Source organism: Lissotriton helveticus, chromosome 2_1 (assembly GCF_964261635.1).
Source record: "Lissotriton helveticus chromosome 2_1, aLisHel1.1, whole genome shotgun sequence".
Lineage (NCBI taxonomy): Eukaryota > Metazoa > Chordata > Amphibia > Caudata > Salamandridae > Lissotriton > Lissotriton helveticus.
The window spans coordinates 574,516,492-574,540,952 of NC_136059.1; positions in this window are offsets into that span (position 1 = coordinate 574,516,492).

The window sequence follows — 24,461 nt, forward strand, 5'->3', positions numbered from 1 at the left end:
TCTTGCAAGTACTTTGAAACGTTTAGCTCCATGCTGCAGTGGGTGTACACACGCAAAACAGGCTACAAGGAGGTGGTGCACTATTTAGATGACTTTATGGTAATGGGCTCGGCAGCATCTGATGTGTGCGCACAGGCACTGAAAAAATTGGTGGCTATGTTTCAGGATTTTAAGGTTCCTTTGGCGCCGGGCAAGACAGTAGGCCCTGATACCTGCATGTCCTTTTTTGGGAAAAGAAATTGACACTGTGGCAGGGGAATATAGGCTGCCACTTGACAAAGTTCTGGCCTTTTCCCAGGCAATTGAAGTAGCCCTGGAGGGGCCTAAGGTGACCTTGCACCAATAACAGGTGTTGGTTGTCCAGCTAAATTTCGCCCTGAGGATCATCCCCATGGGGGGCCCCTTCCCGAAGTCGATAGCTAGGGCAATGAGGCTGGTATAACAGGATTGTTTTCAACTCAGGCAATCCACAGTTTTTTACAGAGGCTCAGGGATCAGGGCAGGGCAGTGTCTTATGCTAGGACTCACGTGACAGCAGTAGGTTTCTTTGCTAAACTCGCAGGCGAGCACGACCCTGGGGCATCCTTTGTAGTCAGGAAGGCCTTGGCGGGGTGGGCCAAGCTGGAAGAGCCCAGGCGGGACTGCCGGAGGCCATTAGATATTAGAACCCTGACCAACATCCTGGAATTTCTTCCTACAATCTGCAGCTCATCATTTGAGAGCATATTATTTGGGGCAGTGTTCTCTCTGGCCTTTTATGGTGCTTTCCGTCTGGGAGAAATCGCAGGGACCTCCAGATCCGATCAAGCATGGGGGCATCCAATTCAGCGACACCAAGTTAACCCCGGGGGGCTTGGAGGTAACCTTAAGAAAATCCAAGACAGACCAGGTGGGGAAGGGGGCTACAATCCAGCTCTGTCCTGCACCCGGCGTAGCGGTTTGCCTGGTGGCCCGGATGCAGTTATACTTGGCCCTTCGCCCTGGGGGATTAGGACAGGCCCTGTTCATACATGAGCAGCGGGTCTGCCTATCACAGTACCAATTCAAGGCTGTCTTTGGGTTAGCTTTGGCCAAGTTAGGGTTGGGAGCATCAGGGTATTCTTCTCACTCCTTTAGGATTGGGGCGGCAACCTTGGCAGCGGGGGCGGGCTTATCAGCCCACATGGTGAAGAAGGTTGGGCGCTGGTCGTCCGATTGTTTTAAATGGTACATACGGCCAGAGTTGCTGTGACAGAACGATGATAACCTGCTTATGTTAGTGCCTGACTTTTCCATTTCTTTCCTGTTCACTAGTATGCCTGCAAAGGTGGTGTGGGTACTGGGTCACTCGTTCGCACGTCACGCCACGGTACGGTTGCAGCAGCGGCGAGTGGAGAAGCCATCAGGCTTGAGCAGTACGGAGTTCCTGGGAGGGGGCGTCGGGGTATGCGAATTCGGCACCTATGGAGGCTCATGGAGGAGTTGAGAGAGCACGAGGGACAGAAGTCCCCGGATTTGATCATCATTCACCTGGGTGGAAATGACATGGTGGACCGGGGACGCCTGGCGGTCAAAGAAGCGCTGCTGACGGAGATTGCATGGTTAGGAAGGGTCTTTCCCATGGCCCGGATTGCTTGGTCTTGCATGTTACCACGCAGGTCGTGGGGTCCTGGAGTGCGAGCTAGAACATTGAACATATCGGTCAGGCGGCTTAACGGGGAATTGGCCAAGTTGTGCTCAGTGAAGGGCAGCTTGAGTCACATCCCTCACCGGATGATCTCAGGGGAGAGGATGTTTCACCAGGATGGAGTGCATTTGTCGGACATTGGCACGGATACATGGATCAAGGGTATATGGTCTTTTGTACAGAATGTAGTTGTGGAGGGTGATGGACCTGGGGGCCCGGGTCACCCTTGTGGCAGTAAAGAGACCTTAGAACAGTGACATGAACTTTCAGAATGGACGGGAGTCCGACTTGCGTACTCCCTAGGCCAGCACTGAGGGGAGAGACGGTAAGCTCTCCGCAGGGAGGATGTGGCTACCGGCTGGGGAGGCTAGGGCGACAGGTTACGAGCCTCCTGGGTTCCTGGTCAGCCTTGTGGTCGAGGGGTGGGCCCTGGAGATGGCGGACAAGGACCAGAGGGTTGGGGCCCACCACTCAAGGGCGCAGGTGGGTTGCGCCTTGCGCCTTGCGTGGAAAGCCAGATGGCCCCTTAGTGCTGGAGGATAAGGATCTTACAGAATGAGAAGTCTTGAATGTCATTATTAAAAGTGTGTAATTTATTTATCTAATGATGAATATGAAATGTTTTGTCATGTTTATGAAATGTGGATATTAAACATGGCCGTTTTACACCCACTCAATCTCTGTGGATGATTTTCATGTGGGTTGTAGGGTTGTCCAGGCGGGCGGGGAGCACGCTGGGGGATCCGGGTCCTATGCATGCAGTGCCTCCAATGAGATGAGCCCCCCTTCGCTCCTTGGTCAATACCATATTACTTTGGTGTTTCAAAAGTAATTCCAATGGGATGGCTCACCATCGCTATTAAGTGGTTGCTTTACATTACTCCTTCAGTGCCTCTAAAGGATTGACTTTCAGTTGCTGCTGGGTAGACCCCATATAATAGTCCTTTGTGGTTTAACAGTGCCTCCAACAGTCGGGTCATCTGATACTAGTGAGTGAGCTTCTTAAACAATAATGAACACCACTGATGCACATCAGTGACAGTTTATTCATGTGCTATTGCTTATCTCAAAATAGAGGTACCTGAATGTGTTGCTGCACCTTTGTCATACTCTGCAACATTTGTACTGAGTGTAGCCATGTCATCAAGCTTTCCGCACCATGTTCCATATAGACCAAACCACAAACCACCTTTCAAACACGTTTGCTGAACGGAGGCCAGAAGCTCAATCAAAAGAAATCAGAGCACTTCATGTCTTGGCAGGGGAGGTAGGTTGGTGGTGCGTCCAATATTGTTTTCCCCTTCCTCCCATCAGTGCCGGACTGGCTACCGGGCAGTTTGGAATGCTGCTGAGCTGAGAAGTGATTTAGTTCATGGAGACCTGCGTGTGCTAAACGAAATTTGTTTTGCATTAATTATTTCGAAGCAGACGCAGGTCTCCATGAACGAAATCAGCACCCACCGCAGTAAAAGCAGCCCCCAGCTCGGCAGCATTCCAAACTGCCCGGTAGTCAGTCCGGCCCTGCCTCCCATGAGCCAGTGGAAAATACAGGTTTCCTTTGTTGTTGGCTTCACAACGAGTCTTATTTATTTTACATCATTGATTCCAGAGCAATTATGTAAGCATCATTAGAAATGGGCTTTGGCTCTGCCACATCATATGTTTTGATTGGGCACAAGTTGGGTGCTTCCACAAAAAAAGTGCTTGCCCTCCACACAGCTGTGATCATTTTGTTTATGTATCCAGCTGCCTGAGCTTGAACTATCAGGGGCACATACACACAACATTGTAATGCTATTAAAGTGTCTTAAATAACTAGCTAATTTATGGTGTTTTTCTCCAGAAGCAGCACAGATGGGAGGAAGACAGTCATTACCCTACATTGATGTTTAGGTCTGGCTTGACAGTGCAACAGTCGCCTGACGGTTTTTGCATAAATATTTTTATTGAGTTTTTCACATATGCAAGGTGCAAGTTATTGGCCAGTAAAAACGTTGTACAATGACCAAAGCAATCATAAGTCGCGGAACAATAATAGTTTACCAACTAGTTCAACAATAGGCCTTAGCAAGTCTAGCACAGCGTAAATCAGGTTGCAATCCATTTCCCCCTCAACATACTCCCAACTTCGGAACGTAGAACCTTTCTGCAAACTTGCCCACCACAGGTAAGAAGCCCGTGGGGCATAGTTCAACAGTCTCCACCTTGCCTAACTACGAAAGAAGTACAGTGGCAACCCTTTAATTCCCACTCAATCAGAAATACCAAGGCATTCCAATGGGGATGAAGTGCAGACAGTGACACTCCACCACACAGTGCGGTATATACAGGCTTCCATTTTGAAGTGAGTACCGTTCATATTGCTAATCAGTTGTTCCATTGCCAAAATAGACCAGTCTGTCATGCCACTGGGTCAATGGAGGACAGTCTGCTGCACTTTTATAGTTAAAAGTGATCATCGATGTAGTGGCTCCCAAACATTGCAAAACCATGTGCCACTCGTTTCTGCAGTGCCTGCAAGACAGTAAGCTTTAAGCCCAACAACATCTCTTCAGATGTAAAGGGAATAGAAAACCTCAATATGCTTGTAAACATTCAAGCCACCTACTCCTAGAGTGGCTGAACAATAGGGCGGGCCCATCAGATGTGCAGGGCCTCTTCCAGCACCTCACATCCTCTCCAGCACCTAGGGTATGCAGTGTGGTACAAGCAATGAAGTTGCAAAAGAGTATAATACCGCCTAAATCAGATTTTGTAATGGATTTCCCTTCCCATATCTGAGGCAGAGTATGAGTGAATATCTCTTCCCAATTGTTACCAGTGCTAAAGTGTGATCTGTTTCCCTAGGACTTGTTCCCATTCCTTAATATGCTTCCATGCAGTCAGAAGTTCCAGCACTAGGAGCAACTTATAAAGACTAGAAATTGTATTGCTGGTGCCCATGAATGGAGGAAATTATTTCCTAAATGGGCGCTTATCCCTTGTGGCCACAGAGTAGTAATGTAGTTGGTGATCCAATGCTGAATCTGAGCATTGCGGAGAAATTCCATCTCAGACTGCATGTAGGACTTCGGGGTAGTCTTATCAAACATGCTCGAAATCATATGGCACTCTTGCCTCCAAGGCCCAAAATCCTTGGCCTCCAGAGCAGGGGTGAAGGCAGGATTGTAAAGGATGGACGTGTATGCAAATAGATTGGTTACCATCCTGCTCAGAGTGACATAGGTACAGTAGGCTTTTAAGGTGGTACTCACTGGGGTGCTCAGGTAGAAATTGATCTATGTTGTCTCACCAGACTGAGGGCCTGATTTAGATCTTGGCAGATAGGTTGCACTGTCACAATGGTTAACAGGTAAAAATCTCATTATATCCTATGGGAATGATATTTCAGCAGACAGGATATCCATAACAGTTGTGACAGAGTAACTCATCCGCCAAGATCAAAATATGGCAGTTCAAAAGAGGTTCATGAGTTATGGCCCATTGTGCACCAATACTTCTCAGACTCAAGTGCAGACCATTCTGTTACAGTTTGCAATTAGGAAGCATCATAGAAGTGCAGAATACTGGGTGCCACCAATCCCCTCACGTCCCTGGGTTGGATGAGAAGTCTTTGAGGGAACCCAGGTGCTCTACCTTCATGAATCGTAATACTTGTTGTTGAATTTGTTTTAAATATGCTCTGTTAAGCCACTTTGGGAGTGCTTGGAACATATATATAAAACGTGGCAGATCGGAAATTTGTATCGCATTAATCCTGTCAGTCCAGGAGAGGATGAGGCTCTCCCAGGAATATTAGTCTTTTTCCATACTTGCTCCACTGGGGGATAGTTAATATTGAGCAGGTCTTTGGGCGATTTAGAAATCCAGATCCAAGGTATTTAATGGACTTTATGCCCATTTGAAGGGAAATTAAGCCTTCAGCCTCACCGCTTTGGCGCTGGGTAAAGTGAGGTTCGGTACCTCAGATGCATCTTAGTTTATTTTACCCAGAGGCACCTTTTTGAAAGCCTGTAGGTGATCCAGAGTCGCCGGGAGAGATGTGTCAGGGTATCCCAAAGAGAAAGGCAGATAATCTGCATATAGCAAGACTTTATATTCCTTTGCCACTAACAGGATTCCCACCACTAAGTTATATTGTCATATCAGACAGGCTAAGGGTTACATAACGAGGATGAACAGGACTGGAGGCAGTGGTTATACCTGTCTAGCAGCCCTGCAGGGCATACAGGATGAGTCTTGCCATTCAAGGTTACTTGTGCCTTTAGTCCTGCATAGTTGGAAACTATAATAATTGCTCAAGCAGTGCCAATACCCATTTTCGACATGGTAAGGGACAGGAACGTCCAGCCCACCCAGCCACACGTTTCTGGAATCCAAAGATAAAAGAATTGCCAAGATTTTCATCAGATAGGCCTTTCAACCAGGTGGACTGTAGTATGAATACTATCATGAGTCTGACGTCGCCTAACAAATCCACTTTACCCAAGGTGGACCACGGATGGGAGCACATCATTACGAGGGGAGGCTAGAATTTTGGTGTACAATTTAGCATCTATATTGAGCAGTGCAATCAGGCAGTAGGATATGTAAAGTCTAAGGTCTTTTCCTGCCTTTGGGAGGACCTCAATCATGGTTTCCACCATGGTAGGAGCAATGGAACCCAACCCAGCAAAGTAACTGAATATAGAAATCAGTTCAGAGGACAGTTTTGATGCAATTATTTCATAGAACTTGGATGTGAACCCATCCAGTCGCGGGACTTTACCATTCTTTAAGGATTTTATAGCCGTTTTTACTCCATCCACCTGGATTGGCTGTTCCATTGTTTCCCATTGTGTTCTCACTATCTTGGGAAGCCTAATATTGTCCAAAAAGCTCTCCTGACCGATTTAGATGTTCGCTCTCCACTGTCAGGGGCAAAATAGAAGCAGCAGAATTGATAAGATTTATCTGAATCAGCAGTAAATGTAACGCCACTGCTATTAGAGATTTACTTTATGTATTCTTTCTCTTTATTGCCTCACAGTATTTTGGCTAAATGACTCCCCAATTTATCCCCAGTGGTGCACAGACATAATATCGACTCTAAAATATCGTTTGGACAGAATATCGAGTTTTAAATATCGTTTGGACGAAATATCGACAGGACAGAATATCGACAGTCAAAATATCTTTTTTAAGGTAAGTGAAGTAATATCGACTGTAAATAATATAGAAAGTGAAAATATCCAAGTATATAATCTAGATAGTAAAAAATATCGTTGTTTAAATAATATTTAATTATTTATAGTGTTTTTATGTTATAATATGTGTGAAAAGTGTCATTTTATGTTATAATTATTTTTAATTAATGATTTTTTTTATTATTGTGTAATTTTATTCTGTAGCGGGTTGTGGGTTTATTTGGGAATACGGTGGGAAGTAATTTAATTATAATTAATTAAATATGTAAATTTATTAATTGGTAGTAATAATTAATTAATTGGTAATTAAATAATATTTGTTAATTATTTAAAATTTAATTGGTAATTAATTTAATTTAATTGATTAATTGCTAATTATGTAAATTAAAATAATTTATTTCCTGTAGCGGGTTGTGGGTTTATAGGGGAATAGGGTGGGAAGTAATTTAATTATAATTAATTAAATATGTAAATGTATTAATTGGTAGTAATATTTAATTAATTGGTAATTAAATAATATTTGTTAATTATTTAAAATGTAATTGGTAATTAATTTAATTTAATTGATTAATTGCTAATTATGTTAAATTAAAGGGGTATTTTTAGGGTTCAGGGTCAGTTTTTGGTTTTTGGGTAAAGGGGTATTTTTAGGGTTCAGGGTCAGTTTTTAGTTTTTGGGTAAAGGGGTATTTTTTGGGTTCAGGGTCAGTTTTTAGTTTTTGGGTAAAGGGGTATTTTTAGGGTTCAGGGTCAGTTTTTAGTTTTTGGGTAAAGGGGTATTTTTAGGGTTCAGGGTCAGTTTTTAGTTTTTGGGTAAAGGGGTATTTTTAGGGTTCAGGGTCAGTTTTTAGTTTTTGGGTAAAGGGGTATTTTTAGGGTTCAGGGTCAGTTTTTAGTTTTTGGGTTAAGGGGTATTTTTAGGGTTCAGGGTCAGTTTTGGGTTTTTGGGTAAAGGGGTATTTTTAGGGTTCAGGGTCAGTTTTTAGTTTTTGGGTAAAGGGGTATTTTTAGGGTTCAGGGTCAGTTTTGGGGTTTTGGGTAAAGGGTTTTTTTTAGGGTTCAGGGTCAGTTTTGGGTTTTTGGGGTACAGGGGTACAGTGTAAAAATAAAGTAAAATTAAATTTACATTAATTTAATTTAATGAAATTAAATTAAATTAAATTATATTAAATGAATTTTAAATAATTTAAATTATAAAAATTATCATATACTTACCAATACTTACGTTGTAATGGTAGTGCGTTGTAAAAGTTGCGTTGTAACGTCATATATCCACTGTTGCACTCCTTGGAGTGGGAATAGTAATTTTAACCCCTACGCTATCCAACGCTTTCCCTACTGTTGCACCCACTGGAGTGGGAATAGTAATTTTTACTCTATTGTATTTGTACGTTAATAATATTGGCTATTATTTAATTAAATTTTGTTACTATATATATATATGTTTTAAGAAATATGATTAAAAAAATATTATTTTTTTACTTTCATTAATTATTTAATTATTAAAAGTTATTTTAAGTATTGTTAAGTATATTTTAGTAATTAATTTTTTATATTAATGTCATTAAACATTGTTTTTATTAAAGTCGATATTTTTTACAACTATATTTTTGTAAACGATATTTTTAACTCGATATTTTTGTACTTACCTGTTTGTAGATAGAAACTCGATATTTTGTCTCTCGATATTTTGTCAACGATATTTTTGTTGGTCGATATTCTGTCCCTCGATATTATTTCAGTGATCCATCCCCAGTGATGTACAAACATTTTTTAAGGTGGTGAAGGGCAAGTTCCTCCCTGTTAGTATAATGTATTCAGTGTTGTCCTCTAGCGGCGATGAGTTTGCGTTTGAATTGGCAGGAGGGATTCCTTTTCCTATCGCTCTCCAAATCTTTAATTTCACGTTCCAAATTTCCCACTTCTAGTTTATGGAGACATTGCTTTTTTCGCAGCAGCTGCTATGAAGTGCCCCCTAAACACCAACTTGAAGGCATTCCCCATCTCCACTAAATGATACCTTCCCACTCTCACTAAATTCAAATTATTTGCCAATTTGTTAATCAATTTCTTCCTGGAGGAGAGGATCACCTAGTAGTGAATGATGGAGGTGCAAGCCCAGGTCCACATGAGCTATAAACGAGGTATGATCAGAGACCTCGATCTCACCAACAGCTATCAAATTGGACCTGGATAATGGCCATAATTGTGTTGCTCATTAAAACATAGTTGATGTGAGATTGTGTGTGGTGAAGGTGGGAATAGAAGGAGTAACCCGCTTTGGAGGGGTGTAATTCGTGCCACTCATCTCTAAGGATGATTTTCATTAGGGACACTTTTAATAGCATCAAAAAGCCCCTGTATGGAATGCTCCTCCCACTCCCGATCCTGGCGGGGATCCCAGGCAGCGTTAAACTTTCCCATCAGGATGACATTGCCGCATGCAACCTCCGCCAAGCCCATCAGAAACTGCAAGAGAAAAATATCTTGTGCTACATAGAGGTGTATACTGTAGCTTAAGTTACAGGAAGCGCCTGCAGTGCTCCCCTCCAGAATAACAAACCTATCATCTTTACTGGTCTTGATGAGTGAGGCATTGGAAGGTGTATTCCATTTTATATAGATTGCTTCCTCCCACTGGTTAGTAAGTGCTAAGGAGTGGTATGTAATAGGATATACATTGTGTCGTAATCTTCACTTAAAAGATGTGTTTCCTGGAAGCATATTATATTGAGGCCCACATCTCTAACGTGCTTCCAAATAGGCACCTATTTATTGAGTATATGAAGGCCTTTTGCATGGAGGGTGGCTACGTTAATCAGCTAGACTGTAGGGAATGACGGCCAATGAGGTGGGTGCAGATCAGTGAAATTAGAAATCACAAGACTTGGCAATCCCCAAACCCCCTCCCGAAGAACAATCAAAACGAAACCATAAATAAAAATTAAAAAAACAACAGCAAAACGAACCAAAAATAGCAAAAAAGGAGGAGACATGAGACCCCACCAAATTGCAGCATCTGGAGATCAATAAGAATACAAGACATCTCCTGTTAGGGGGCAAGGGGACCCACACTTGCCAATTCCGGCAGTCACCGGGAATGACATGCCCCCACCCTGAGTTACTAGATTGAGCAGGATCACTAAGGTCCTCCTTCACCTTGACTGTCCTGGCCATCAAGGCTATGATGCCATTACAGGGTCCAATTTCATCCCTGGAGGCTGCATTGCCAAACCCAGAGGATGCCCCACAGTGCAGTTAAGCACAAGTCGGCAAGTATGTAGCCATTGTTCAAAGGCACTTGCAAGTGGCCACTCCAGCTGCTGCCCAAGACATTACTATATACCTTGGAGGGCCTGGACCAGACTGAATTGCCACATCCGCTCAAGTGTTAGGAGGTAGGTGATGTTTCAGGGGTTTTTCTGCACGGCTGGAGCAGTGTGGGGTGCAGCCGGTAATGGCCTACTGCAGTGAGCCCGGTGACCTGGTGGGTAATTCGGTCTCAGTAGACTTGGGATTTTGAGGCCAGCAATCCTGGATGCCATTATTGCTCAACGCGACACAGTTATGATTGACCACATCCTCCCCGTGGACTGGTCCGACCACCACATCATCCTATTCCACATAAACCAAACGGTCCTCTTCCAACCCGCCTCGCAAGACCCCCCAAATGGATTACAAATCTAACTCAGATTCCCCTGGCCGACCTAGAAGAAAGCATAAGCTCGCTCCTCCCCATTGACACTGATCATCTCTCCACAACTGAACTCATCTCTCAGTATAACTCAACTATGACGTCCATTCTTGATCAACTTGCCCCTTGAAATAAAAAAAAACAGGAACATTCCATCCAGCCCATGGTTTAACACAGACATTAACTCCGAAAGGAGACAACTAAGACAACCCTACCGTTATCCTCAGCAACTCAAAACAGCTCGCAGGAAGTACAAAAAACACATTTAAGAACAAAAAAACCTCATTTTTCTGCACCACGGTGGACAACGCAAAAAACAGGCCCAAGGAGCTCTTTAACATCATTAGGCAATAAACCTCCAAACCCGCTGCTTCCTCAGTTTGGGCTTCCAAAGAACTGTGCAAAAACTTCGACAACTTCTTTTTTGACAAAACCCCCAAGATTGAGCACTCACTGGACACCAATCACATTGCCCCCAGCAAGGGCCTGTCACCTGGGACTAAAGACATTGCATCCAAGCCCCCCACAAAACCCTGGAAATCCTTCAACCCTATTTGGGAAGCAGAGATAGTCAAACTGATCTCCACCTCCAATCCCTCATCCCACGTCCTAGATCCTTTACCTTCCCAACTGACTAAACAGCTGAAACTCTCCCTAGCCCCGCACTGGTGCAAGATCATAAACAGCTCCCTGAGAACCGGAGTCGTACCAGACTGCCTCAAAGTCAGACAAGTCATGCCACTGCTGAAAACACCAGGCCTAGACACAAAAGATCTGAATAACTTCAGACCTTTCTCTAACGTACCTCTTTTATCCAAAATCCTGGAAAGATGGGTGCTCCTACAACTGACTCAACACATGGACAGCATCAACCTTCTTGATCCCCACGCATCAGGTTTCAGAAAAGGCTGCAGCACTGAAACCGCGATCCTCAACATCATTAACGATATCCATAAGTCACTTGATTCAGACCAATGCTGCCTACTCTTTATCCTATACGTATCGGCAGCCTTCTACACGGATGATCACAAACTTCTCATTAAGGTTCTTCAAGAAAGGATAGGTCTAGATGAGGTGATCCTACACTGGTTCTCCTCCTTCTTTCACAACCGCACCCAAAGAATAAAAATCAAAAACTTTGCGTCCGCCTACACCCTGTCAGCAGGGGTGTCCCCTAAGGCTCAGTGCTCTCCCACAACTTTTCAACATCTATATGGAACCCCTCTCTACCCTATTCAAAAAAGCCAACATCCCCTTCCACCTATATGCAGAAGACACGCAGATCTATCTGGAAACCTCTTCCATTGATGACATTTGTAGACTCAATAAGAGACACGCTAAGAGAAGTCCAACACTGGCTTTCAAGTAATCACCAAAAACTCAATCAAGACAAAACAGAAATACTCCTCATTTCCAACAAAGAAGAGAACCCCCAATTGCAGAATGGCTAAAAGCCATTGATGCACTCAACAGCAACCTCATCCTGGCAGACTTTGTAAAATCACTAGGTATCATGCTAGACCCGAAACTTGACATGACCAAACACATTAAGAACTCCCCAAAGAGTGCCTTCCTTAACTTGAAGCTTATTAACAAAATAAAACCCTTCATCCCGCCCAAGGACCTCAAACAAGCCACTCAAGCATTGGTGCTATCTACACTAGACTACGGGAATGCAGTCCTCTCAGGCACAGCAAAATATCACCTTGCTCCCCTCAAAACAACTCTCAATGCAGCAGCCAGAATGGTCACCGGAGTTAAGAAATTTGATCACATCTCACCCGCACTCAGAGAACTAAAAAGGCTCCCAATTGTAATGAGTGCTAGCTTCAGAGCAGCCTGCCTCTTGCACAAAGCCCTTCACACAGGCAAATCAGAATACCTGGCTTCCAAACTCACAAAAGCCGGTCAGACCAGGCACCTCAGGAGCTCCAACACTCTTCTACTCATCCTGCTGAAATCACGCAAACAAAAAAACGCGGCCCGGTCGTTCGCCGGTAATGCGCCCAAAATCTGGAATTCCATTCCTTTACCTCTGTTTTTATTACTATCACATATATGAAGACCTCGAAATACATAACTTCAAGATGTGCACTGTACAAAACCTTCTTCCGTGTTTGATATAATAAATATAATATTGTTCATGTATAAAAGGAAACACGGCCACCCAAGGAGTGCACATAACAACTGACTAGTCTCTTTAGTTCACTATTGGCATTGTTGTCAGGGTGGGTGAAAAATGTATGTTTCTTAATTCATGTTAGAAAACGATCACTTTTAAAATAATACTTATCAATGCACTGAAATAATCTGATGTACTAACGGTTCTGCATGTTAAGAGACTTCTTCATAATATTACACTTGTGCTGAGTCGAGTAAAACCAGCTCAGTACTGCTGTTGACCATGGGGCTGCATGTAAAGGTCATGGGGGCTGGATGCGCCCCCCGGGCCGTACTTTCAATGGGCTAGGTGGATGCGAACTGCTACTCTAGTGGCACCATGGTCAGCGGCGGCTGTTCAGCTTTCAAAAAGTGGGTGGGGATGTTCACATAAGGATCAACTGTGAACAGTCGGCTGTCGTGAGCTTTAAAAGTGAAGAGGCATTAATATACAGCATCAATTGCCCAAATCACATGAACGAACAGAGCAAGCTACACTTCGGGCAAATCGTGAGAAAGGTTAGTAATATGGTGTAAATAGTAAAACACATAAAAGTTACACAAAAATCATAATCTAAGGCCATAGACAGCAGAGAAGACAGTGCTTAAAGACAATAGAATGCCTACCTCAGTCAAGAAATATGAACCAGAACAGGAAGCGTAGATTTCAATCAGTTCGTTCACAAATATCACCTTGTCAGTTTCTGTAAATACACACAGTTTGATATCAAATACAAGACATTAATTTAGAATACATAAACTTAAAGCTTACCATTTTTAAGAAAAACACTTTTTTGTCTTAAAATTCTAGCTTTAACATTTTTGTTTAGTAAATAAATTTTGATCCCCCAACATCAGTGTATCACACATTAATACATTCTGCCTTACATGCATACATAGCACCATAAAAGGGAGATCTTTCTATAGACTCAACATTCCTGTCAACGTTATGTCATGGATGGGCACAATTATCCCATGGATGCCCACAATAGGCCATGACTTTCCCCGATTATGCTAGGGCAAACAACTGCGCACTTCATCATATATACTCACTGAAAAAAAAACAAAGGTTAAAGTGACATTATAGCTACACTATGCAATAATATAAAAACTATTGTTTAAAAAAACTCTGAAATTCACCATTAGTAGTTTACTGAGCTAACCAGTGGCAGGTAGTTGGGAACGGTGGTGTGGGGGCGAGGGCCGGGAGTGGGGCTTTTAGAAAAAAAAAAGACTTGCCTTGTCGTCGCTGCTACCAACTGCCAGCCACCGCCTCTGTCTCTCCTACAATGCAGAAGCAGGAAGTACCCAGGCTCCCAGACTTCCCGAGCCAATCATGAAGCTGCCTCACAGCAGTGTCATGACTGGTGTGAGTGCCATAGTTCAGTGCTCAGATGGGGACTGGGAGCCTGGGCATGTTCTGCATCGAGGCTGTGCAACACTGCACAGTGGAGAACATGCAAAGTGTGCATGACGGTTTGGTCAGACAAAGACGCAGGGCCAAACTGTCAAGCGCACTTAAGGGGCAGCAGCAGCCACTCCTCCTCCCTCTCCCAGGCTGTGAAAAGCCCAGCCTCGCACCGTCCCAACCCAGCTTGCTCCTTAGAGAAGAAGCAAACCATAATAACGAAACGTTATTAATGTTGCATTATTATAATTTTCTTTTTCTTTTTACACTTAGTGGAGCGACGCTCCTCCCACCTTAGTGGAGGAGCCCTCCTGAAGCTAACGATAACTTGCAGGCCAGCCATGCACTGCTTATGACTTCACATATTACATCACTCTTCAAATGTTCAATGACTGCATAGATGACATCTCAAAAAAATATTTTCTTTATGCGCCAGAGACAAACTTTACAAATTTCCAAGGCCTTTGCACACTGTGTCTTATTTTGTTTTTTTGAATAGGGATACACTCAAGGAGCAGCAGCAGCAGCCACTCCTCCTCCCTCTCCCAGGCTGTGAAAAGCCCAGCCCCGCACTGTCCCAACCCAGCCCGCTCCTTAGAGAAGATGCAAATGATAATAACGAAACGTTATTGATGTTGCATTATTATAATTTTCTTTTACTTTTTACCCTTAGTGGAGCGACGCTCCCCCACCTTAGTGGAGGAGCCACTCCTGAAGCTACTAAAGCAATGTACTTTTTTGTCTAGGTTGATCATGGGAAGTTTGGGAGTGCTCCGTTAAGTGGGGACCAACAAAAAGGTGGTTCTCAAAATGCAAAATCCAATGCATTTTCCATAGATTGTTTTGGAAAGCAATATAGCAAAAACTGCTGAATGAAACTACACAAAATTTGGCAGAAAGTTAGATCTTGGCCCAGAAAGAGTGCTCTTTGTAATTTGATGTTAACCCATTCAGTAATTTCTGATATATTACGTCAAAAAAATTGTATTTCTGTATGGTTACGTTCTAGAGACTTGCATTTAGTCCCCAAACCCAATTTAAAAAACTTAGAGTGCTCTGATTGCCCCAGGGGGCTTTTTTCCCTTGGATCAATTTGCACCCATAGAATGCATGCTCCCTTGGAAGTGAGCGCTCTGATTGGCTGCCAGCAACATGAAGAAAAATGTTGCTTGCAGCCATTACAGGTTCACTGTCCTGCAATTAAAAAAATGATTAAGGATACCTTGCCACCCTGGCCCTGAGCCCAAAATACAAAAAAATCTGGTGTTTTTGCCAGGACCTTGCAGGACTCTCATTGGATCGTGGAAAAAAAAAGAAAATGGCGGCCGCAATTTTATTTTTTATTTGGGGAAGGGGGCAAGAGCGGCCCCCCATCCTCTCCCAGCTTGGGCCTGGGTACCCCAATCCTCAGGCCAACTTTTAAAACGGGGAGTGGGCACAGGGCCCACCTCCCCAAACCTTTACAGGCCCTGGGGATCCCATTCCCAGGGCTGGGTAGTTTAAGTAAGGGGAGGAGGTGCACTAGTCCCCTCTCTCAGCTGATTGCAGCCCCAGGGATAACATCATTTATAGCATGTGAAATCATAGCATTCATAACAATTATAACATCTCAATAACATCATTTGTCAGAAACAGTGCATGCAGTAGTGCCTCCTAGAGGGAGTGCTGCGGGACGGGGCACGGTGGGGGGTAGTAAACTCCGGTGAACAGCCGATTGGCATTAGGTAAAGAAATAAAGAAATAAAACTAATTAAATTGTAAAATGTGAGGTTAATAATTTTATTCCAAGCCAATTATCATGTCCTCCATTCAGTAGTTTGTCCAGCTCTCTGCTAGGTCAAGTTCCCATTTTGTTTTACAAGAGTGCATAAGGAAGATGATTTTATTATAATCCGTACAGCCATTTTGCTACTATGTGCAATACAAAAAGTCTATTTAAACTGCATTGGGGTCAAAACCTGTTATGGGACCTCCCTTTTTTCTTTGCACCCCCTTAACCAATCACAGCAAAACATTCCATTATTTGCCAATGCAGAAGGAAGAATAGGCCAGGAAAGTTTTGTCGAGATTCGTGAAAGGGGCACAAAGTTATTACCGGTAAAAAATCTGAGAAATTCCTATCTCTGGTAACCCTAATTATAACTACTGAGTGGCTACTGCAACTCTGTAATATCTATATTTATATATCTATATTTTTTGAGTCATTTGTATTAAATGTTTAGGATTGGGAGATTTGTTTGCATGACTGTGAATCCTAGACTGGTTCTGAATATTTATTCTGTATTGTTTGTTTTTTATGTGTTTTGATTGAGTCTTGTTGAATATATATTGTTTTAGATTTTGTCCCTGCCTATCCTTTAATTTCTCATATGCATGTGGTTATATGGTAATCTGTGACTCGTGAAACACCTGCTGGATATATGTGGTCGAATATGAATGATGGAGTGTAATTTGTCAAGAAACCCAAACAAATGTGAGATACCCTGGGTGGGCAGTATAAACGAAATAGTCTAGCTTTTGTTTGCAAATGTACTTATCAAACACGTTAGTGTCAAAACTAAGACTGGCTTTGTTTGGATAATAACTAGCACCTTTAGGAGGAAGGTATAGTGTTTGAAAATGCATCCATTGTGTTTGGCTGGAATCTTGTTTTTTCTGAAAATAATTAATGCAATATACATTTTTTAAGTAATAACCTCACTTTTGGGAACAAAATAACATGGAGATAGATAGATTATTGTTTTATGCATTGCTATTGAACAGTGCGTGGAGTTTGTGCTATACTTTAAAAAACTAAAAGCTTAATCTGTGCATTTCTCTGTCAAATATGAGAACATTAATTTCACTTGTTAATTATCCTTATACCTTCTTTTCCCCTCACTGAAGCCTGGCAGTCTCACCAACCACTTAGGGAGGGACTCAGACCTGCTTCTCCGAATTGGTTGCGGGTACATAGTTTGCAGAAAACATGTTGCAGGTTACCTAGACAACGTTTTCTGCTGATCATGGGTCCAGGCCTTCCTGAGGAGCCTGAAGGCATCCAGTGCACTCGCAATTAGGGACCGGTGGATGTTGGAGCTCTTGTGTTGTGGGATATTTGTTAGTAGTATTTTTCCTCTGATGGGCTGAATTCTAGGTGGGCAATGTAGGGTGTGAGAGAGTGACAGAGTTATAGCTGTTTATCAAATTGGGACCTGTGGAGTCCAAACTTCTCCTGGATGTCCGCAAAGGTCAAAAGTGAATTCCCCTTTAGTATGGCCCTCAAATGAGAGATGCCGATCAGGTCCTAGGGCCGGAACTCCTGCTGCCCAGCTGCCTGTTGCAGGGTCATGCCCACCCAGAGAGGGTGAACCGTCTACTCCTTAGCTGCGTGACTTACCTTCTGGCTGTGAGGACCACACCTGTGGTGGTCTGACTCACATCTTAAATAGATGAAGATCTGGCACACTAGAATGTTGCCACTTTAGACAGTGGTAAATGGTCGTTTTCACACAAGGAAACTAAGGGAATAAATATGCTGCTTTTTCATTGAAATGTAGCAGAAGTTGTTGATCTCTCTACGTAATCAATAGAATATAACACAATAGCTCAACACAAAGCATCATAAGAACACAACAAAAGACAAAAGGTCACAGCACAAGAAAACAATCAAAACACATCACACACAACAACCCACAATCACCACAATACAATACATAAATGCAATTTAACAACACAAACAGCAAAATAACACTTCATCACCACAACAAAATGCTAAACAAAATATATGTACGAACATTCTTTTCATATCTTGCAACTGTAGACCAGTTTTTTAAAATGCAAAAGTAAAAGGTATTGGCACCAAGCACTGCCTTACTTACCACCAGTCAAAATATTTTGTGATCACTCCCTAATGCACATTGCTGGTTCCAGGGTTTTCGCTTCCCTGTGTGCCTACATCCACAACGTTTAAAACACAGAAATTAAAACTTGCACCCCCATCATGCACTGCTTAGGACCTCACATATAATATCACTCATGACATGTTCTATGACATCCTTGATGACATCACAAATGACATAATTGATGATATCACTGATGACATCACTGATGACATCATCCATTAAGTGTGCAAGTTTGTTTTACAGATTACATAGTGACGGTTAACTATCATATTACTTCTCTATATAATTTGGTACAGCTTGGATCCAGCTAGTAGGTGTAAGTGTTTACAAAATGCATATTCTCCTAATGCACCAATGCGGTGTAGAGTAATTTAACACATTATAAATGTTTGCATTCAAGAGTAACTCTGTGTGCAAGTCACCGTTGACTTGTATTCATCCTCCACAAAACAGTTTGGTTCTGTAAAAACAATTTCTAACATGAGAAAGATCTTACCTAATAGATTCTAACTTTTATAAGCAGCCTTGAGTTATTAGAGAAAATGTGTCAGCATGATAATTTATACTTAACATGGAAGAGTGTGTGCACACCAAGTACTAACCTATGTACACGTTCTTGTTTTGCTTCAGAAGAAGGGCTATCTGTATAGTTTTCACCACAGTATGAAGGGTGCAGGTAGTATGATTTTTAGCACCTTCAGACCTTGGTTATGTTTATGAAATCCTGTCTTTTTTTTTTACAACTGTTGCATAGAATGTACACCGTTCTTACTAGATTCTTTCAATAGTCTGTGGTGTATTTCCTATCAAAATGTCAGTGTTTGCAAACAGTATGGTAAAGAATGAAGTCTCTCCATAGAGTAAACACTGTTTACAGTACTTAGGGGCATATTATCAAGGGGGTTTATCTCCGCTTTTTTGGCTTTAAAAGCCAAGAAAGCGGAGATAAAATTATCTCCCTATTACCTAGCTGTCGCTAACCCCAGTTAGCGACAGCTAGTAGGAGATAACGACCATCTTGGGCCCCGCTTTGCATGTCAGTGATATTTATCACTAATGACATGCAAAGTGGGCGTGCCAAGATGTTAGCGACTGCAAACAGTCGCTAACATCGCTATCTCCTATTACCAACTTTTGGAGATATTTGCGCTAATCGCGAATATCTCCAAAAGCTAACACCTGCCCCTGAGCAGTTCTTAGCCATGTTATCCAATGGTAGATGGATAACATGGCTAAGAGCATTAGCTCGGTAATGCATGAATATCGCTGACTTTTCAGCGACATTCATGCATTTCGGCCGATTTTTATCGCTTAGGAGATAAACCTTGATAATAGCAAGGTTCCTAAGCGATAAAAATCGCCGCAGCTCGGCGATAAAAATATCGCCGCTAAACCAACATAGCGATAATTATCGCTAGTTGTTGGTAATATGCCCCTTAGTTCTCAACTGATATCAACTACATTTCTTAATGTACGTTCGGTGTGTGTCAGGGGTTTGATACAGATAAAAGCTATAGATATTTGTCGTAGGGCATTTGTTTTGGAATTTCTTTCTTATAGCACTTGTATACAGTTTAACACCTTATGGAATGAGGGTTTCCCATGTAGCTGTGGTTGATTGTTGATGTGAACTATGCTACGTGTAAAGCCATGGCAATTTATACAGCAATATGCAGGAAAATGAAGCTTGGATGTTCTCCAAAGTGAGGCAGGGGAAGTTTGCTCAACGCTGTACATGAGTGAAACAATATTTGGCAAATAAACAAGTAAACTGGGATTGCCTGACTGCCCCAAGAAAGAAACAGCAAAGCTGGAAACATAGTACATTAAGTGCAAACAATGTTTTTGGTTTAGCTATTTATTAAGAGTTCACCTTTGTTTACCCCATTAGGTAGAGCAGTACTTTGTTATTTAACAAGCCCTGACTGTTTCGAAATCGTGAGCTTGTGCTACCTGCCTAAAGTACAAATAATTAAAATTGCAGAAATTGAGCCCCAGGGGAAGGAGCAGACATATTTCTATGATTGCGTGAGTTAGATGCACCAGCTTATGTTTGAAATTTGATTTCCCGAGTAAAACATGTTATATGTGTAACACAAACCCTTACATTTTGGTAGTCAAATAGAGTTGACAGTGTTACTGAAAATAGTGTCCCTGTGCTTGCATGCCTTTACTATTGATGAATAACCTTTTGGACAACAACTTCTGAATGTTTAAAGTTTTTCTTTCTAGGACTCAACTCTGTGTTAATGACTATGTGTGCTAAAATATCATAAATAATATTGTCCCACAACGTACTGCATAATTTTGCCATCTATTAAATTTTTTTTGGTTCAGGTAATTTTATTAGTTTACAACAATACAAACAAACAAAAGGAAAATAAGGCTTTACCGAGAGAAACCGGTGCACTCTAGGAGATCAGGACCATGAAGAATATGGTAGCAGATTCCATAGGACATATCATTGACAGCATTATGTATATAATCATATATGGATGGGAGAAAGCATGAGAGCGTCATTCCAAAGTAGACAATGAAATCGTTACATATATCATACAGAGGTCAACACAGTCATAATAGAAAGATACAGGATGGAGTGTATCGCGAGCTAGGTCCGGGCCTCAGAAAGAAGAGAGTCATAGAGAGAGAGAGAGAGAGAGAGAGAGAGAAGGAGAGAAGAAAGGTGAGGGAAAAAGAGGAGAGCCATCAATGACATGATATGCTCCATAGTCTGCCTTTGTTTGCAGCATTATTCAGCCATGTGGACTGCATTTGTGGGCCCTTTACTGATGTATAAACCCAGTGGCCTTGCACATTACCAAGTGCTATTCACTCACTAACTCTGCTCTATTCTCTAAACAGGCAGCAGATAAAGGGATCACTGCCTTGTTAAGCAAAGGAAAGGGAGGGGTTATGTTGTGATGCGTCTAAAGAGCCACGCCTAGTTGTCCACTCCAACAACATACAGTGTGAGCTCTTCTTGCCATATGGGATTGAAGTGGGTTTATGGCATCGTCCTGACCTCTACCACTTGCCATCACCTTATGGGCTTAATGTGTTTGCGACTCAGTGGTGGTGTGCTAACGTTATTTGCTCTAAGACATGGTGAGTAAACATCTTCTGCAGCTGAGAAACAATTACTGCCATGCTTACATTCTGTGAACGCTGTTAACAGGTTTATGATTACTAATGATATTTAATTCGCATTTGCATTTTCTATTAAGCTTGTTTCTTTGTAGGCGAGAACATCAGCAGCGACGTTCTCAGACTCATGACTCATCTCTCTTTAACAAAGGGGAGCAGGGATGACCATGGATGGACCACAACTAAGACCAGCCCTGGCTAAAAATAAACTAATGCCAGCCTCATTTCTTTCAGTGACCAAGCCTAGTAGGTAATCTCTAGTGGAGGCTTCCCCAAGAATAGTGTTGGGAAATGAAACGCCGATTTCCATTTCTGTTTCCATGTAACCCTCTAAGAAACCATCATTGTCCTGTCCATTTTTGGGTTGCCTGTGTCGAATGCTCCTTTGTCGTGTCGGTTTCCTCATTATCCTTTAGGTAAAATCACACATCAATGCCTCTTCCCAAATGTATTTTTTCTCCCACCATGGAACAACCTCCAAATCCCTTGACTCTCTGTTAACTTGGCCCCGCTGCCATGTAATTGGATCTACATTTAGAGCGGATGGCGGATACGTGGTACAATGAGGAGGACTTATTTATTTATATTGGTGATTTTTAACAGAAAACATATGATCAAATTCTAAATAACTCTTTCTTGCAGATCATCAAAGAGAATATATGTGTTTAAAGCATTTACCTTGTCCTGATCATTGTCTCATTAACATGTTAATTGTAAAGAAACTGCACTTCATCGGATTACATATTAAAAGCATTCGCTTTTCCAGTCTTTGAAAGAATAACCTTTCCCTAGTTCTTAAATTCAGCTCATGAAGACCCTTCTCTATTTCTGAATGTAACTCTTGTGTAGTGAATATGTGCCTCGTCACAGGTCTACAAGGGGTTAGAAGTGCAGTGAAAGCTGGGGATATCTGTTTTCCTGCAAAGAGTCAGCACTGCCCTGGAATTCCCACAAAAACCTTAATGGTGGTCAATAAATGGGGCAGAGTTTTTATGAGATAGGTATTTTACATTTCACTTTGATTAGTAAAGGAGTGAGTGGTTCACCCTATTGGCTCCCAACTCCTATACCCCACTTTTTGAGAGTAACTCAACTGTGTGATAAATATGTCATGATGGCTGCAGGCCTTGGGAGACGTCGATGGACAGGTTAGTTGGCACACAGTTTCATTTTTACAGAGTAGACGGAGAGGTGGATAGGTTCTTCCATTGGTGCTTGAGACTGGGCTCCACTTTGAAAGATGCTTTAGGGTCTATTAATTTATCTGGAAACAAACATGGTCATGTGTCTTTTTAGGCATAGCAGGATTGGGAGCCGGATTACATCATTGTGGGGAGGGATCAGAGTAGAGAGAGAAGGGGAGGGCTGCACCTCTGCAAAGCAGTTTATAGGATTTTTTATATTTATAAACAATATTTAGGACACAGTATCTGTCAACGGATATACCAACAACGATATCCTGATACCAGACCTTGTTTAGTTATATAACAAGTCCCAATGTATGTTGAAGTTTGTCTTCAAAGGCACAAGCATTATGAAACACACATTCGGAATATTCACTCTTTTAATAAGTAAGGCTGTGCAATAAAGCCTGCAGCGAAACATTCCACATATTACATGATGTAATTGCTCTATTTAATTTATTATAAGGTGAGCTGACATTTTAAACGTTTATTTTCTATAACTTAAACGGGCTCGCAGTCTGACGACTCAAATCCAATAAAAAAAGTAAAATTCATAATCAAGATTCAAACTGTTTGATTTTTAAAATACGTCTACCTATGCAAAGCACATGTTGAATTTAAATTACCAGAGTGATTCATAAAAGCTTGCAGACACATCATTAAACAAACTATGGTTTCCTATATGCACACACCCTATGAAGTGGCCCACACAGATAAACGTGGTCCTCCTTACAGAATCAAACTCAACACTCAAAGAAGACAGCTATAGGAGCAACTTAGTTCTAGAGAGTACAGTCCATGCACCAGAATCCTCCAGTAGTGGAGGCAGGCTACTGGGATAGGCCACGGGTACTCACACACATTTTCCAAGGGCCAAAAAGTATGGTCTAGCTTCAACGTACGACTCTTCCCCCCACAACCTCCCCAATATCCAAGATCCAAGTGATCACTGGAACCGGAAGTGATTACCCCCTCTGAAATCCCCAAGTCACCCGGCCCTCCAGTCCTCACTAACATCCCCAGCCCCCCCCCCCCAGTAAAGAAACACAACAAAGAGGGGTCCTCCACCAACTGCGTGCTCATAAACTGCAGATCAGCCTCCAAACATGCAACAGAACTAGCAGAATCCATCCTCTCCCATGACATAGACATCGCGTTCATCACTGAGACATGGCTAAATGAGTTCTCCTCCCCAACCTTGGATATGCCTGTGCCCCAGGTTTTACTATTATCAACAAAGACAGAAAAGATCAAAGAGGAGGGGGTATAGCAATCATACACAAGAACAACATCTCTATTGTGGAAATTGACATCTTCAAGTACAGCACCTCTGAATGTCTTACAGCCAACATCAAGACAAGCGATAATAGAGCAATACTCTGCCATCTTCTATATCCTACCCAGGCAACACCACCATATTCGGGGAACACTTTTCTGACTTGATTGCTCACTGCTTACTCGGAGACTCAAACAACTTAGGGGCATATTACCAAGCAATAGCGATAATTATCGCTATTGCTTGGTTAGAGACAAAAAATTATCGCTGACCTGCGGCGATTTTTATCGCAAATAAACCTTGGTATTACCAAGGTTTATCGCAAATGCGATAAAAAACGGCCGCAATGCATGAATATCGCTGAAAAGCCCGCGATATTCAGGCATTACCGAGCTAATGCTCTTAGCCATGTTATCCACCTCCCATTGGATAACATGGCTAAGAACTGCTCAGGGCAGGTGTTAGCTTTTGGAGACATTCGCGCTTAGCGCGAATATCTCCAAAAGTTGGTAATAGGAGATAGCGATGTTAGCTAGGTAATAGGGAGATAATTTTATCTCCGCTTTCTTGGCTTTTAAAGCGGAGATAAACCCCCTTGATAATATGCCCCTTAATTCTTGGTGACCTCAACCTACGTTGGAATGAAGTAAACAACTCGCTAATTCAAAACCTTAACAATCTTCTACATGACACCAATCTTACTCGACACTGCTCAGAGGAAACACATTACAAATGAGCAATCCTGGATGCCATTTTTGCTCAATGCGACACAGTTACGATTTACCACATCCTCCCCGTGAACTGGTCCAACCACCACATCATCCTATTCCACATAAACCAAACAGTCCTATTCCAACCC